The following is a 16478-nucleotide window of genomic DNA, read 5'->3' as shown; positions in this document are numbered from 1 at the left end:
TATAACCCTAAGATCTATCAGAGAAAAACAAGCCAAAAAACCTTTCATGGCTCAAATTTACTAGCATTAGAGATACAAAATCTTGCTCAAACCAATTCTAAAGCAAGATAATTATATAACTAGACTAGAGAAACATAAAAACTATAAAACCATTTCTATCAAACCTGGCTTTGGAGCATCCAATTTGGTGGAATCAACGGGTCGGAGAAGAAGGACCGAGAAGAGTCGAGGAATCCATCCATTCCAATATCACTGGAATTCTTTTCCCAATCCATGCAGTATTTGGAGGAAAGGGGAAGCGGTCAATCACATCCCTGGTTCTGGACCCATTTTAGCCTTTATAGCCTTTAATTCATTTTTCGAATCCACAAGTTTGTCCACGAGAGCCATTTCTGCTAATCCAACCAACTCGAAATGATTCTTGATCCAATTATCATCTGCAATTTTTGTTAACCCGAATAAGGACCAAAGGAAGTTTGCATATTTCTTTACTACAAACCCCTTGTATTTAAATGACTTTTCATCCTTGAAGTTTAAGATAGGAAATCAAGGGGCAGTTTGTCGTTTCTGATCGTGATATTGTAGTCCATCGACAACGAGATTGTCAGATTCTCATCTATGTTCTCCAAAACAAGACCCAAACCACCAAGCAGGTTGGTCTTGAATACCTTTCAACACAAATCCTCTGCTTTCTTTTTTGACATAACAAAGTGAAGAAGGGTAGCAACAAAGGCAGTTGGAATCTCCGAATTAACTTTGTATTTATAGTTGGTCCTGAGAAAAACATCACCCAAAACACCTTTCACTACTAAGATTATAACATGATGAGAACCATTCAAAACCTCCCTACACCTTTTGTCTTTAATTTCTTTGAGAAACACCTTTTTCGTTCTGGAAAAAACAAGACAATGAGGGTGTCCATGCCTTCAACAATAGACCAAACCGACAACCACCAAGACTACTAGGTGTAACAATTTCTATCTGTTTTCGGCTATGGCAAAAGAGAAGTTAACGCGAAAAAGAAGCTTGATGAAGAAGAAAGAACACATTCATTTTTGAAGAAGAAGCCCCAAGGACGAGCCTCGAGTCGAGGCAACAAGCTCTGACATGTCCTTCGATTTCTCAACTCCAACTTTTCTAATAAATGTCTCTTAATCTACGTGTTTTGATTAATCTACGTGTTTTGAGTATATCTTTCATCATTACAAAATCTTAAGTAAATCTGGCCAGCTCGACTAACTATTTGGCTTTGATTATAGCAAAAGCACCCGAAAACTTAGATAAACCTTTATCATTCCATTTATAATAAAAACACCTACTATAAAGGCGACAAATACTTTTGAAAAAATATACCTCCACAAATCCATTCACTTTTCAAGGCATTAAATTAGATTGACAGGAAATGCTTATTCAAATAGGCTCGCTAGAAATCAATTAAAACATCTGCTTCAATTTCACAAAATTATTGAAAGAAGTTATCGTTAACCCCATACATATGAACCATTATATCTATAACTCACTTTAGTATCCTTTAATCTTATTATATTGCCCAAATTCTTTCAAAATCCTACCGTTGAGAATATCAATATTGAATGTTGAACATGCTTAGAGAAAAAAACTGCTGAAAACTTTAAACAAGCTGATGTTACTATCTTAGGCTTTGAAAGCCACTTAACTGTATTTCCTGCTTAGCTTATTTATTGATATTCTTCATAATAAATAAATCACTCTCTTACAGGGTCATTAGTCTCCAATGGTCTTGAAGCTTTGATAAATTTATCATTAAAACCATCAGCTCCTCTATTTGCTAAAAGATCCGCCACTCCATTTGCTTCTCTGAAGATATGATTAACGGTAAAGGCTTCAAAGTTTTTAAGTAATTTCATGGCTCTGCTAACAAAGGAATTAAGTCTCCAATTTAGAGTGTTACCGGTCCTTAAAGCATTGATTATTATTGTTGAATCTCCTTCAATTTCTACTCTTTTAAGGCCAAGTTTCCTGCAAATTGCAAGACCTTCAATAGCAGCTTGTATTTCTTCAACATTATTAGTATCCACTGCTAAAGCTTTGGCTTGTTTTGCTTCTATCACTCCTCCTGAAGAATGAATGATACATCCAACTCCAGAGGCTCCTAGATTACCTTGAGAAGCCCCATCAAAATTCAATTCATGTCATCTATCCTTTGGTGGAATCCAAACTACCATTGCTCTTTGCTTAACTGCTTCCTCTCCACCTCTCCCAACAAAGGGAGGAACTTTAAATCAATTCTTCTTAAACTTTATTGAAAGATTTAAAGAAAATGAAGAAGGTAAGGGAAAGAAGAAGAAAAGGTTAGTTCCTAATTTTTAGAAATATCACATGTATATATTTTAGATGTGTAAATGGACACCATAAGTAGTTTAGGCCTCTTCATATTGTTTCATAACTACACATAAATGATGCAAATCTTCATAGGGAAACTCATGATGAAAATATCGATAAGTAATTTGTAGTTACATTTGATTTTTAATGTACATAACTTTATTGATATCGCATTCACAATCTTATGAGTATAAGCAAATAATGTTGTTCATCTAAGTGAAAGGAAACCATGAAGGAAACAAAATACCGACAATAAACAATTTCTAATCCTTTCAAAATAATAGCATTGGGCCTTTATAGACTATAAGGGCCTACAAAGTTAGTTACAATTCAAGGGTCAAGATCTCATAAAAAAAATAAATGATCACAATGTAAAAGCATGAAAATATGCCAGTAGTATTAACATATTTGAATTTGAAATACAAAATACTCCATTGACATCAACATTTTTTAGATTTGGCTGCTAGTAGAATATGATCTTAGAATCAAAATCTTTGAAAAGTCTCCATATAAAGCTAATGAAACATAAAGGAATCTGGTGGCAGGGACTCTGTGAAATTGGTTTATGAGAGAATTCTTGCAAAACTAAAGGGAACATAAACTTTCACAAAATAGAAGCAAAGGCATCTATCTCACTATCTCTCTCAATAATGCAATGGATATCTTGAGCTGACTCTCCTTTTGAAATCTCCAAAAGAAATTAAAAAGTTATTGATCTCACTTCAATAAAGGTCTCATGATAATTTTCACCTATACATGTATGTACCATAAATATCCAGTATCTTTGCTAGCATATCTTATCTTATTTTAGCTTTCTTATGGTACTCATTTATAAGTGCATTATATCAATAGCTCTTTCCATCATTTCTTCACCAGAATTCAAAGTTTTATATTTGAGAGAATTAGTGAATTCTTTAATGAACACCGTTAGAAAAGCTTCATCATCCTCTATATTGTTGGGATCACGAAAAATTCCTATCAGTTTTTTAATAATGATTAGATATTCAAAATTTAGATCTAAAACCATCTATTTAAGCTCTTCCATCTTGTCAAGGCATTCTTTCACTAGTTTATTTCCTAATTTTAGTTGCTCCATCCAACTCCTTATTTGTGGGATGACTTTACTTGTTAGGATATTTGCTTTTAAGAATATTTTTTTACTCGGGCTTTCAGTAACTAGTAGGGATAATTCTATCTCATTCTTCTTGAGCCTTTCTTCACAGTTTCCTTTTAGCTCGATTACTTTATTTTACCTACGAAGTGCATCATCCCATACTTTGGAAGTGATTTTAAGCATCTATTCACCTTTTAATATCACCTTATTTATCTAATCTTTTGTTACATTTGTTACGTGTTTCAATCTATCTAAAGTCGAGACCTCAAATTGTGAGAGAAAACAAGGGCAATGGCAAATCTTGTAAGTTTAATAAGATATCTATGTAGTTTGACAATGCAACCTTTTAACTCTTGATTCTTTTTATAATGTATTCTTGTTATAATATCATCAATATTTTGCTTTCCTCTTGTTCTCTAGTTGAATGCCCCAAATTGATGTCATTATCTAGTATTATGTGGGAGTAATTTCTTGTTTGTGTCTTGCTACTAGTGGAGTTGCAACTTGGATAATCTTTAAGCTTGATGTATCCCTTGTGATGCAGGGAAAACCTCTCACCTTCCTCTTAGATTCAAGAGTTTCAACTCTCTCCACAAGGCTTTTCAAATCAATGAGGACTACTTCAATTTGTGCTTGAGTTTGAAGTTTATTGTCAAACGAGGTAGGGATGCTAGGATCTTGCTCAATTCCATATTGTTGTGATATTCTTGGTAAACCTTCTTGATCTAACATTTATATCCTTTGTTCATATGTACCATGGGTTTTTTAATGGAATTCTTCTATTATCACATTTTTAAAAGCGGGGACATTCACTTATTGCTATCCCAAAGAATGTTCCAGTGAGTTATCAACTTCAACCTATTTATTTAATTCATTAGTTGTTGCATTGATAGGAATTTCCTTATGAACCTCATCCAATATTTTATCTTGTTCCATAATGGCATCAACATTCTATTATTCTTCTACTTTTTCCATATGGATTTCAACATCAACAACATCATTGCTTTCATTTGTCTTATTTGGGACCAATGTCTCTTTATTTGACTTAGAAAATTCTTTAGGAAGTTCCAAGTTTATTTCTTGGATTTTTAGACAATACTTGAATCACTTGTATTAACATCTTATACAATATGTTTGGAGAATGAGCATTTCTTTATAGTTTATCAAGTTCTTGTTGTGTCTATGCAAGCTACCTTCTTATTTATTTTGGTCAATGCATTTATCTATTTTTGGCTACTCTAGAAGTACTTGTCCAATTTTGGGGTGGCTTGGTGATTCCACCCTCAACCTACTCACTACATCCTTTTTTTCCTATTTTTTTCTATCTAATTATTTTCCAATTTTTATTGTATATGACATAGTAGGAGCTCTTGATTAGAGAAGTAGAGGGTGCCACCATTCTAATATGCTTGCCTTTATATTGTGTCTTGTAGCTTTTGTGTCGTTGAAAATTCATGAATTATATGAGTTATGATAGGAGATACTCCTTATGTCGAGGGAAGAGAAGTGGATGCAATATTTTGAGCAATTGGACTAATTATTGATATAACACTCATAGGTTGATTAGTAGTACATGCTAGTGTACTTTTGGTGCTGCTACAATGGTAACTTCATGAACAAAAGGAACTTCAACTATGTTTTTTTCCTTTGGCTTTCAAGGCCCACACAAGTATTCAACCAACCAAATGAACCATCTAACACATTTTGTGCTCTCTCTTAGATTGAGAACACTTCCTTCTTATCCCAATTGGGATCTTGTTTGTTTCATTGAATATTTTGTTCATATTGTACTTGGACTAAAGGATTTCTCCATCCTATTTGACCTACTAGGGCACTATGCGTGTTCCAATTGTTCTCATTTGTTGGACAATTAGACTCTGGTAAGATCTTTTCCTTACCTCATGTGTGTCAAGACAATCAACCCAAAAATCTTCAATATGACACTCATGTTTTATAGAGGAAGCAATTTTCCATTCTTTCATATGGATCATAATTCTTACTAAATATTCAAGGAGTTGCAAATTATGTAATTATAACTTAGTTTCTAATGCCTTGGCACAACTAAGATTGTTGCACACATATCACCCTATATGAAAGGGGAACTTTACTCCATCTCTTTGTTTTGATTATAGGAGGGTGTGTGAGACTATTATTTGTCTAAAAAGTTCCAATAAGACCATTTTGTCTATAGTAAATTTGGGTAATTTGAATGGCCTACCTTTGAATCCTTATATTCTTATGTATGAAAACTTGGGGAATTGGATAAACCAAATTCCTTTGATATTTATAGTAGCTCATGCTTCTATGAATAGTCTCTTCTCCTTGCATGGTTCTCACTAACCACATAGAAAAGGCATCATTTACTCTTCTATAGTGAGTTGTGGATTGTTTGCTATCCAATCACAAATAGTAACCATATATCACATTTTGTTTGGGTCTAGTTCCAAGAGTGTCCACTATTTACAATCTAACAAAACTAGACCTTGTTGCTAGTGAGTATACTAGATAAGAAGTCATATATAACTCAAAATCAATATCAAAAGTGGCTATTTGTATCACTAATACTTTTCGCCCGATGCATCATATCATGACCTGCCATGATAGCTTCAATATAAAAATACATCCATGTTGAAATGTAGATGCACTAGAAAAACCAAAAACTTGTTCGAGGGGTGCTACCATACCCCAATTTCATTCAGCAAGTCACTTTTGTAAATTAACTTAGATAATTTTGACACCAACTTCTTTGGGCTTACCATCTAGTTTGAGTTGACCATTCTCTTAAATTATTTGTTGGACTTTTCTACAACATCCCATTCAATAAAACCTACCTTGATGTAGAAAGGGATGTCAAATTTTATCCTTATAGCATCTATAGTAAGGTCTTAAAAAACTCAACCTCCTACAATCACGTTGAGGGATCTCCCAACTTGATCCTTCTTTTGATTTTCCCAATAATAGTATTGTCGGGAATATTAATGTCATAGGTATTATGGGGTGTCTTCCCCCTCCCCCCAAACTCCTCCAATTCGATCTTTGGGTGTTCCTCCTCACTCTTGAGTCAAGTCCTTTTGGGATGTAACTTATTTAGCATGCCTCTAACAATGGTTTTGTTTTGTTGTTAGAGGCTTGTCTGACTTGAGTTTGTTTAGGGTCTGCATTCTTGTTTTGTTGTCTTTCTTTTTCCACCTACGAGCTATTTGTACAAAGGGCCAACACCCTTGTTCATCCTCTTTTTTAATCAAAAACATCACATTCAATAAACCCTACCTTTATGTAGAAAGGGATATCAAATGTTATCCTTGTAGCATCTATAGTAAGGTTTGAAAAAACTCAATCTCCTTTGGTCACATTACCTAGGTCTATATCAACTATATCACCATATGTTGGGCTAATTTGGGAAGGAAAATTCATCCCTTTGAATTCAACTTCATGTGTTATGCTCTAGTGCTCATTTACCCTACATGATGGATCAAATTATGTATTATAAATGTTTTTGATTAAGGAAAAAACAAGTTTTGAGGAGACCCAAAACCCTAATTATGTATTATAAATGTTATTGTCTAAAGTTTCTTATAGTTCTTGTTGAATTATCACTTTAATTAAATCTATTACCAATTTTGGTGTTATTGTTGCTTAATTAGGGTTCTTAAGATAGGCTTTATTTCTTCGTGTAATTCCTTCTTGAGCTTGGGAGACCATTAACTATTCACCAATATGATTGTGTTTTTTGTGGTTCACCAATTAAAAAAGATAACTAAGTTCATACCATGCTGCAAGGCAAGTTTTGCACATGATGGTCGCCAACTTTTTTTTAACTTTGTTTAGATCCTTTGGTTTACCAATTAGCATTGTTTTTTATCATGACGCACATGTTGTGGTTCATTTTTGGTGATCTTTATGGAAGATTTTGGGAGTCCCTTAACTTCACCATTTTTAATCCTCAAATAGATTGTTAAACTGAAGTTTTAACTACTCTCATACCAAATTTGAAGACTCATCACCATAGTTCTCCTGCCAAGTGGGATTTGAGCCTAACCCACATTATTAATGGATACAACTAGACAATCACTCATCTATAAATCACTCTCCTTTCAAGATATGTGTTGGTTTTTGGTCTCTAGCTCTATGTGAGTTTCTCTTATCCATGCCCTCTTTAGTCACTATGCATATTCAAAAAAAGAAAGACAAGGTCCAAGCCTTTATCCAATATTGTAGAATCTTCAATCCAAAGTAGTTCAAATTCTTTAAGAAAGGCGAAAAACTTGTGGACCATCATCAGATTCCTTATAATTTTCCAGTTGGGGATAGAATTGGTTATGAAACACATAATAAGGTCAGACCACTTCACTACAATCCATAAATCAACCTTAATAAGGTAATTGATTAAGCTTTTAGACTTGATCTTTCAATAGAATTGGGTATATGTGATGTTGTTAATGTTGTTTTTGTCAAGCACTACCTTGAATCAACACTAGAGACTAAGCTCCCCCATCCTATAGATGTTAATCTTGATTTTCAACTTCTGCTTGATTCTAACCAAGTTTTTTGTACAAAGATTCATCAAACCAAACATGGTTCCACTGCTTTCTACCTTGTTGCCAAGCAAGGTTAACTTTTGAATCAAGACCCTTGAATATTCACCATAAACTATCTCAAGTATTTCCTTCTATTTTGTAAGCATCCAAGATCAATTCAAACATTGTTGGGAGGAATGATGAGGATTCATAGGGTATACATAAGTAATATAAGATTATTATTATTCTATTATTTAATTAATTTAACTTATCTCATCATTTGTAAAACATAAAAGTCAAATGTTAGTTTCCTAGTTGTTAAGAGGTTAGCATAAATTAGTATGTTCTCATTTTGTTTGTTTATTGGTTTTTGTTTTGTATCTCACATTGGGATTTGTAAGATATTCAAAATCATTCAATCATGACATCCAATATCCCTATATAATCATATCATTTTATTTTTTTTAACATGGAGCACATCAAAATGCAAAGAATAATGTTATGTAGAATCTACTCTCTAACTATTGCTTAGCTTGTTTCCATATCATTTATTATACCAGCTCTAGCCAAAAAATTTGTTATTAGAGACGACGGAGAAACCATTGATGTCAAAGATACATTCTTGGATAAAAAACCATTAGAAAAGGTCTAGGTAAAATCTGAAAATATCCATAAAAAGTTGGAATGAAAATGAAAATAAATCTTATGAAGAAAAGTTAATGCTAATTTTTTTGAATACATGGATTAAGCAAATATAGATATATTTTAGTGTGCACAAAGTTAGTGATACAAAATATTTATTTTGCCTTTTTCAAAACAAATCATCTTTTGCATAGTGTGAAAGCTATTTAACTCCCAAACAAAGAAAACACATGCCATTCCTACTTGGACTGAGTTCAAGGAGAATTTTAATAAAATTTTATATCCACATGGGCATAAAATGGATCAAAAGATTAATTGATTGTATTCCAAGTGCGTAGTTGAAAAAATGTGAAAAAACTATGTTATAGACTCTTGACGACAAGCTATGTTACTACGATTGGACAAGGAAGAATGAAATAGTGACAAAGTACCTTAAAGGTCGACAAACCCACATCTAGAGAAGGTTGATTGCTACTAATCCAACGGAATTGGGGAGGCAAGTGTCCAAGCATATTGTGTACAAAAAAAGAGCAAAAGTGAAAATAAGCATTCAAAGCAAGAGCCAAACACCAATCAACCCAAGGGAGAAAAATTCATCAAGAAAGGTAATAAGACTATTAATGTTATACATAAAGGAAAGGATCCTAAGAACTTGTTAGGATCTTCAGCTAAAAAATATCATCAAAAAGTATACAATGCTCAAAAAATAATTGCACAAATACCTAGATTTATTAGAGATTGTGAGCTTTGTTGCACTAGTAAATCTAAACAAGGAACCCACATGACTCTTCTTGTGCCCACAAGGATGTGGAAAATTGTTTCCATAGATTTTTAAGAGGTTTCCTATTTTGTAGGCATGATCATGACTTTTTCTTGTAGTTGTGGACAAATTTAGCAAGATGTGCATTATAACTTAATGTAAGAAGTCCACAAGTGAATATAGCCTCAAGTTATTCTTTGCAAAAACCTTAGTACACTTTGGGCTGCCAAGATCCATTGTTTTAAATAGACTCCAAGTTTGTAGGGATTTTTTTCGTCTACATTATGAGACATAATGGATACATGAGTTTAAAATAGTATAACTTTTCATCCACAAACCAAAGGACAAACAAAAGTGGTTAACATGGCCTTGGTAGAACTTATTAAAGGTTACAATAGTAGGAGTCCAAAGACTTGGGATGAATCTTCGATTGACATTTAATAAAATAGAGTTGTTCATACAGGTTGTTTTGATTATTTTTGTACTATCCACTTGATGTTGCATTGGAACAAGACAATCAAGGAAAGCAAGATGAAAAGATGAAAAGAGTTATGAAATTCAAGAGTAGATTAGACAAATCAAACTCAAGGTGAAAGAAGAAGATCATTTTAAAGAAAAGTACAAGAGAAGGCTGAGATATGTACCCTTCACCATCCTATAGGCCATCAAAAACAATGCTTTCAAGCTTGATTCACTCTCATATATGAAGATGCACCCAATAATAAATTGTATAATACTTAGATTTGTACAAGTCATCCATGTTGGGTGAAAAGGATTAGTAATTGCTGCCCTCATTCAAGGACTTGTTAACAAACAAACCATACTACTAGAGGATGTAAAATTTTAAAAGAAAACCAAAGACACAGAGGTGCCCAAGAGTCTTGGCAAATCAGACTAAAAGGACATATACTAAAGCAAGCAACATGCTACTCAAAGAGAAAGTAGAACTCTTCCCATATTTTGTGTTTCCTTAAGATTTTGTGGGATCAATTATCTCTCTCAAAAGGGACGCATGATCCTAAGGATACAAGAGAACAATAAACACCGTACACAACTAATATTCCACACATTTGAGTGTTGTTGTGACTCAAAGAATTTTAGCTAGAAGTCCTCTCTCTTGTTTCAATACTTTTTATTTTGAGCAATATCAATCAAGTAGACAAGCAATTGCCACTACCAACTAGCTTTTGCCCATCCCAAGGTTTCCCCAGACAATAAAACCTTGTGTTGTATTGCAAACTTTCTTTGTGGTTAGTTCTTATGTCAAATTCTTTTGGTCCTCTAACTAACTACCATTTGAGTTTTTCAAATAGTATAGTGACAAGTTTGTATAGTTTGTTATTTTTTTCTAAAAACTAGAAAAATTATGGATCACCCATGCACAATTGCACACACCTAAAGTTAACCTATGGCCAATAGGGTCAAAGTCCAATCATTGAGAAAGTTGCATTGACAAGGCCTACTGCAATTCAATTCTTTTTGGGTGTGATTGAGGTTGAGTTTGATTACTTAGTGAATTTGGGAAAAAGGATTGCACGTATTGCAGACTTTGAAGCCAAACAAGTAATGAAAATGTCCTTCGCAAAAACAATTATGTTGCAAGGTGTGCACCCTTGGTCTCCTTGTAATGTGCAGTGCAACGCAAAGCTCCGGTTTGTGACATGGCTTAACCACCTCTTGTGGATTCTATAAGTCTAGTGGTTGTATCGAGCATTAACAAGTTGATCTTTTGGTGCAACGACAACCGCACTTGTAACAAGTGGTATCAGAGCTTGGTCGCAGGTTCAAACCCCTCGCTTGCGCTCAGAGGGAGGGGGTTGAGGATTGTTGCAAGGTGTGCACCCTTGGTCTCCTTGTGTTGTGCAACACAACGCTCAGGTTTGTGACATGACTTAACTGCCTCCTGTGGATTCTATAAGTCTAGTGGTTGTATTGGGGATTAACAGGTCAATCTTTTAGTGCAACGACAACCGCACTTGTAACAAATTAAAACTATGAATTGTCAGATTTTAGTGCAATAGTGCAATCAATTTGTGAAGTTTTGATCCTAAACAGAAGGGAAACCTAAACTACAGTGCTAATCGAATGCCTTCACACATAGAAAGAATGTGGAAAACTGTAGATTTGCTAGTATTATTTATAAACATATTATGAGTGTACAACATATCATGTAAAAACATATTAGGATTAAAATAATGATTACATTGCAAGAGATTACTTAAGAATATTTTTTATTATGTAGCTCATACTAGAGATAAAATAAGGAAATGAAGCTAGGCTATTAACAAAGCAATGCAACTAATTGTGTATAAGGAACAAAAATAAATTTCATTAAGTAACTAAAAATTTGTCTTGGTTGTTATATTTACGTGAGGTAATTAAACCTTTAACTCATCATTATATTAGAATGGCGTTGTTACGTTTTCACACATTGCCCCATTGCAAATGCGAACCCCTTCTCTTTCGCTTGCTAGTGTAGTATTTTTGCTTGTAGTTTTAGTTCTTTGGCCTTTTCTTGTGAAAAGATGTTGCAAGGTTGTAGGGAATGCAAAATTTTCTAATGGAGCAATAATTATCAAAAGTTGTCAAAGTTGTTAAAATGTTGTCAATATCGTCATAGTTGTCAAAAATGCAAAATGTTGTAAGAATTGTCAAGAGTGAGTCATGAGAGTGAACCACAACTTGCAAATACAAAGAAGGTGAGAAGTGCTTTGACTATAGTAGAGGTGGAATTGCAAGGTCCCCTTGCAATTTTGCCCAAATATTGCATTTAAGTGTTGTATCCCCGAGTTGCACTACAAAGTTGCTTAAACCCCGAATGTCAAAGGCCTATGAAGTGATCAAAATCTATGCATGGAACCTTGCAAATGCTGAATTTGTACACAAGCAATGTGAAATTCCTACCTTGATGTTTAGTGCATTGACATGGTGAATTTCCGCCCTTGTAACCTCTTTTAATGCATGCACATGATGAAATTCTGCCCTTTGTCTATACATGAAGTCTTGAAAACACCGCCTTGGGTAATCTAATGCATTAGTGTCAAATCCCACCCTTGACAATCATTGCATGCATAGTGTGGAAGTCTGACCTTGTTTTAATATATGGATAGTGCTAAATGTTGACCTTCGTTTGAATGCACATACAAGGGAAAACTCTGACCTTCAATTCATACATAAGCAATCTCAAACTCTGCCCTTCAATCCAATACATCAGCACTATGAGAATCCAACCTAGGTGATCAATGCATATGCATGTGCAAAATCCAACCTTACAAATCAATGCATGATCACTTCCTAAGTCCGACCTTGCTACATCGCACAAGCAATGTGGATTTCCACCCTTACCTTTGCAATCAATACATGATCACCTTTGAATTCCAACATTAGAGGTTTATGCATGACTACTTGAGAAACCCAACCATGACTCTCAATGCATGATCATGGTCAAAATCCAATCTTGCCTATCAATGCATATGAATTGCCAAATTCCGCCCTATGCCCCTTATGCATTGACCATCATCAATTCCTGCTTAGGAGATTGTTTAAGTTGGCTCCCTTTGGAGGGAAATGTAAAATGACAAATTGCAAACAAACAAAACAAAAGTCAACCAACCTTCATTAAAAAATGCAAACAAATAATGTTAAGTCAGACTAGGATGAGAATTATAGGTTTTAATGCATGAAACCTGTAAAGAAGGGATCAAATTTTCATTCCAAAACTTAAATCAAATGCAAGTTAATTATTTTAGAGCAGAGCTAATTGGAGGAGCAGATTCAAAATTAAAATCATGAGCAAACCCTGCAATAATCAAGGCGAATTGTAAGCGGATCCTTGAAACAGACCCTTAAGGCAGATTTTAGCAACATTTTGTTGAGAATTTCAAAGCAGAAATAAAGCAAATTTGAGGAGCAAAAATTTGAGTAGACCTAAAGAGATATTCCCACCAATTTTGGACCCGATCTGAAGCTAATGCTATCTACATTTTGATTAGATTTCAGATTAGTATCATCATTTCCAGAATTATGAGAAATTTTAAAAACCTATTTGACAAAGTGCTAATGTTATTAAGAGTGTATGGGATTAAGATCCCTTTATTATCACCTTGTTCTCGATTCATAATGTTTCCTTTCCAGGCTTGATTGAAGGTTGATGGAGAGCAATGAGGAGCTCTACAACGTGGCATCATCAAGAGAAATGAATTTCACAACTTGAAGGAAGGACTCAATCACGAAGACGACTTTCAAGACAAGAGCACTATTGCACAAGGATGATGCAATCCTACCCAAGAAGACATTTCCTAACAAGGTAGAAAATGCACTCCAACAAGATGGTAGTTAATTTTTTAAGTCTAAACAATATGGGTGCTATTTCCTATCCACCATGCAATCCTATGTCCATCTCATTGTGTGAGGGTGCTAATCCGCCTATACCTTGCAATTCCACTCCTTCCAAGGAATCATGGCTAGAAACATCAATGATGTACAATGTGAAGGAGGAACATTCAAGACCTGCACTACAACATGAAGAGGATAAAAGCTCAATGCATTCAAGAAAGGACTCAAAAGAAGGATCAAGACATTGCGACAAGAGGCACAATGCAAATGGAGGATGTTACAACAATCTTGAATTTCCTTCAGAAATTCAATATCAGTACAACAAAGAAGTAATCTCGGTCAACGACATCATGCACAAGTAACAAATGTGGATGGAGGATACACTTGTAAAGACCACACATGAAGATCAAGCATTGTCATCATGAGGGTGATGAAAGAAGAAGATGAATAACAAGGAATGCATCTCTTGAGCAAATATTTTCACAAGAGTTAATCAAAGTTAGAAGATGATGCAATTTGGGAATATGAACCATCACAATCAATCAAAAGCCACATGATGATGTTGAGTATCAATAGATATTGCTTGTGATGAGGTATCAAGTTCACAAGACCTGCAAGTAGCTGATGTGGTGCCAACTCATCTTCATCCACCAATCAAAAAGCCCCATGTCAACATGTCCAATTGCATTGAACCTATTTCATTCAAGGAAGGAGCAAACATGTGACACTACATCAAATATTATTCAATGTACTTAACCTTGTTTTTCATTAGTCCATGTTCAAAGGACGTGTCCAAAATGTTGTAATGGTCTTATTAGTCAAGGAGAAGTTAGTTGTAACTAACCCTAATTAGGGTTTTATTGCTAAATATTGGCCATTGATTCCAAATCAATCCCAGCCATTCATTTGTAGTTGGGACGTCTATATAAGGCTTTGCTTTTTCATTTGTAAGGGTTAACAATTGATAATAGAATAGCTAGTCTTAGAAGTAGAGTAGAAGGGAAGAGAGATTGTTGCTAAGGCTTGATGGAATAAACATACTACTTTCATTGTAAATATAGTGGATTTTGTGTGTTATTTCAACATGTTGCATGATTTCTACTTCTCTAAGTTTAATTAAAGTTCATTGATCTTGATAGAGAAATGCGATGATATGTGATGAATTCCTTGGTTCATACTTTTTGTGGTTTGTTGATTGTAAGCTACAGCGTAAAGTTAATTTGAGCCTAATTATTGTTGCTAGGTTCAATTGTGGGTGTTTGTTCAAGTTCCACCAACATTGGGTTTTTGAATGAATGATTCACGGTATAAAAATCTCATTTCCTTAAGAGATTGCACCAATTCTATGTAGTTGTTTTAATGACGAAACAAAGCCCAGTTTGAAGGAATTTGCCTATCTTAGCATAATCCATTATTATCATTGTCCTTCAGATAAGCATAGATTCTCCAAACCCTTTCCTTTTGATCTTTGTTTGAGTTTCAGTTAGTTTGCAAGTTCCAACTGTGATTCATAAACGTAAGTCCCTTTGTGATACCAGCAGGATTGCATCATTCACTGAGTCTATTTATTGCAATGTCAAGACTTGACTAAAGAAACCTTGGGGTAATCTTATTAGATCACATTATTTAGCATATAAGGTTTCCTTGTTCGAGAGAGGATAGAATACTTAGTATTTTATTCTGTGTTCGGAGTGCATAAAAAACAAATTAACAAATGATAAATATAGTCTTCAGAGGTAAGTAGTTGTCAAGATATAAAAAAAAATTACAATTTGTGATACGGATACAGTTATGGTTTCACAATAGTTTTCTTTATGTTGTAACTCTTGGATATGAAGTATGGGGAGCTCACAAAAGAATTACCCCGACAGAGAAAAAGCAAAGAACCAAGTGTGATAAACCAATGCTCGTGTGCCATGGAAATAATAACTAAATAATTTGTTACAAGTTCCAAGATCAGCAATACAAAGTCTTATCCTATATGAATGGCATAGGATTGTCATTTTACTAGCCGGTTTCATTTGATAGTGTGCAAAGCAAGGTCTTGCCATTTGTCTTCGCTATGTAGTGGAAAGTCCTCCTGACCTGTCAAAAAGGAACTCAGTCAGAAATGAGATGAAAAACACATCCTCGAAGTCCCATTCTTATGCTAGAAGCAAGCAAGTGAACTTTTCCAGGAAAGACAAAAGGATGAAAAATATTTAAATTTTCAAATAGTATCAACGTATATTTTTAGAATACCTGTTAAGGACTATTTAGTGTAGCGGATAACAAATCCCCATAAAATACTCAAGTCCTAAAGAAGAATTATTAGATTTTTTTTCAAGTTTTAGTCTTACCTTTGATACCAAATTTCACAATAAAATTTACAGTAATTTTTTAACATAACAACACAAGCAGTATGGAAATTCAAGCAAAGCCACAGATAAGAAAACACAGAACAGAAAGAATCAACATTATGACTGTTTTTTTTTTTTTTTGTATAAGACATTAAATATGTATCTGAACCTCCTCCCTTGAAAGTAGGTCTCTTTTGTAAGGAGATACTAATAGTACTAACAACCAGTAAAGAAAATAAATTAGAATGGTAAACCAGCAAACCGTAGGATGGAAATGTACTCTTGATTTCCAGAGGATAGACATTGCAGTGCCACATCTGAATGCTTTTTAAACTTTATGCTTACAATCATAATTGCATATAAATGGCCAACAATAGTCCTTGTTAGTTTTATTTCTTTTGGGAAAATTG

The 16478-nt window shown here is 34.1% G+C and overlaps 1 long non-coding RNA gene and 1 other non-coding gene across 2 annotated transcripts in view; one reads left to right on the top strand and one right to left on the bottom strand.

The window, feature by feature from the left end:
• Nucleotides 1–4020: 4020 nt before the first annotated feature.
• Nucleotides 4021–16478, top strand: part of LOC131069694 (uncharacterized) — an 85174-nt gene continuing 72716 nt past the window's right edge. Inside the window, exons 1-2 of the transcript XR_009358135.1 lie at nucleotides 4021–4136; nucleotides 4276–4314. This is a non-coding gene — a transcript (uncharacterized LOC131069694). The remainder of the gene's footprint in view (nucleotides 4137–4275; nucleotides 4315–16478) is intronic.
• The window catches only part of LOC131069712 (uncharacterized), a 34939-nt gene continuing 34197 nt past the window's right edge, over nucleotides 15737–16478 (bottom strand). The window contains exon 3 of the long non-coding RNA XR_009112208.2: nucleotides 15737–15814. This is a non-coding gene — a long non-coding RNA (uncharacterized LOC131069712). The remainder of the gene's footprint in view (nucleotides 15815–16478) is intronic.

This window comes from Cryptomeria japonica, chromosome 6 (assembly GCF_030272615.1).
Source record: "Cryptomeria japonica chromosome 6, Sugi_1.0, whole genome shotgun sequence".
NCBI classification, from domain to species: Eukaryota; Viridiplantae; Streptophyta; class Pinopsida; order Cupressales; family Cupressaceae; genus Cryptomeria; species Cryptomeria japonica.
This window is presented reverse-complemented; position numbering and strand designations above follow the sequence as displayed.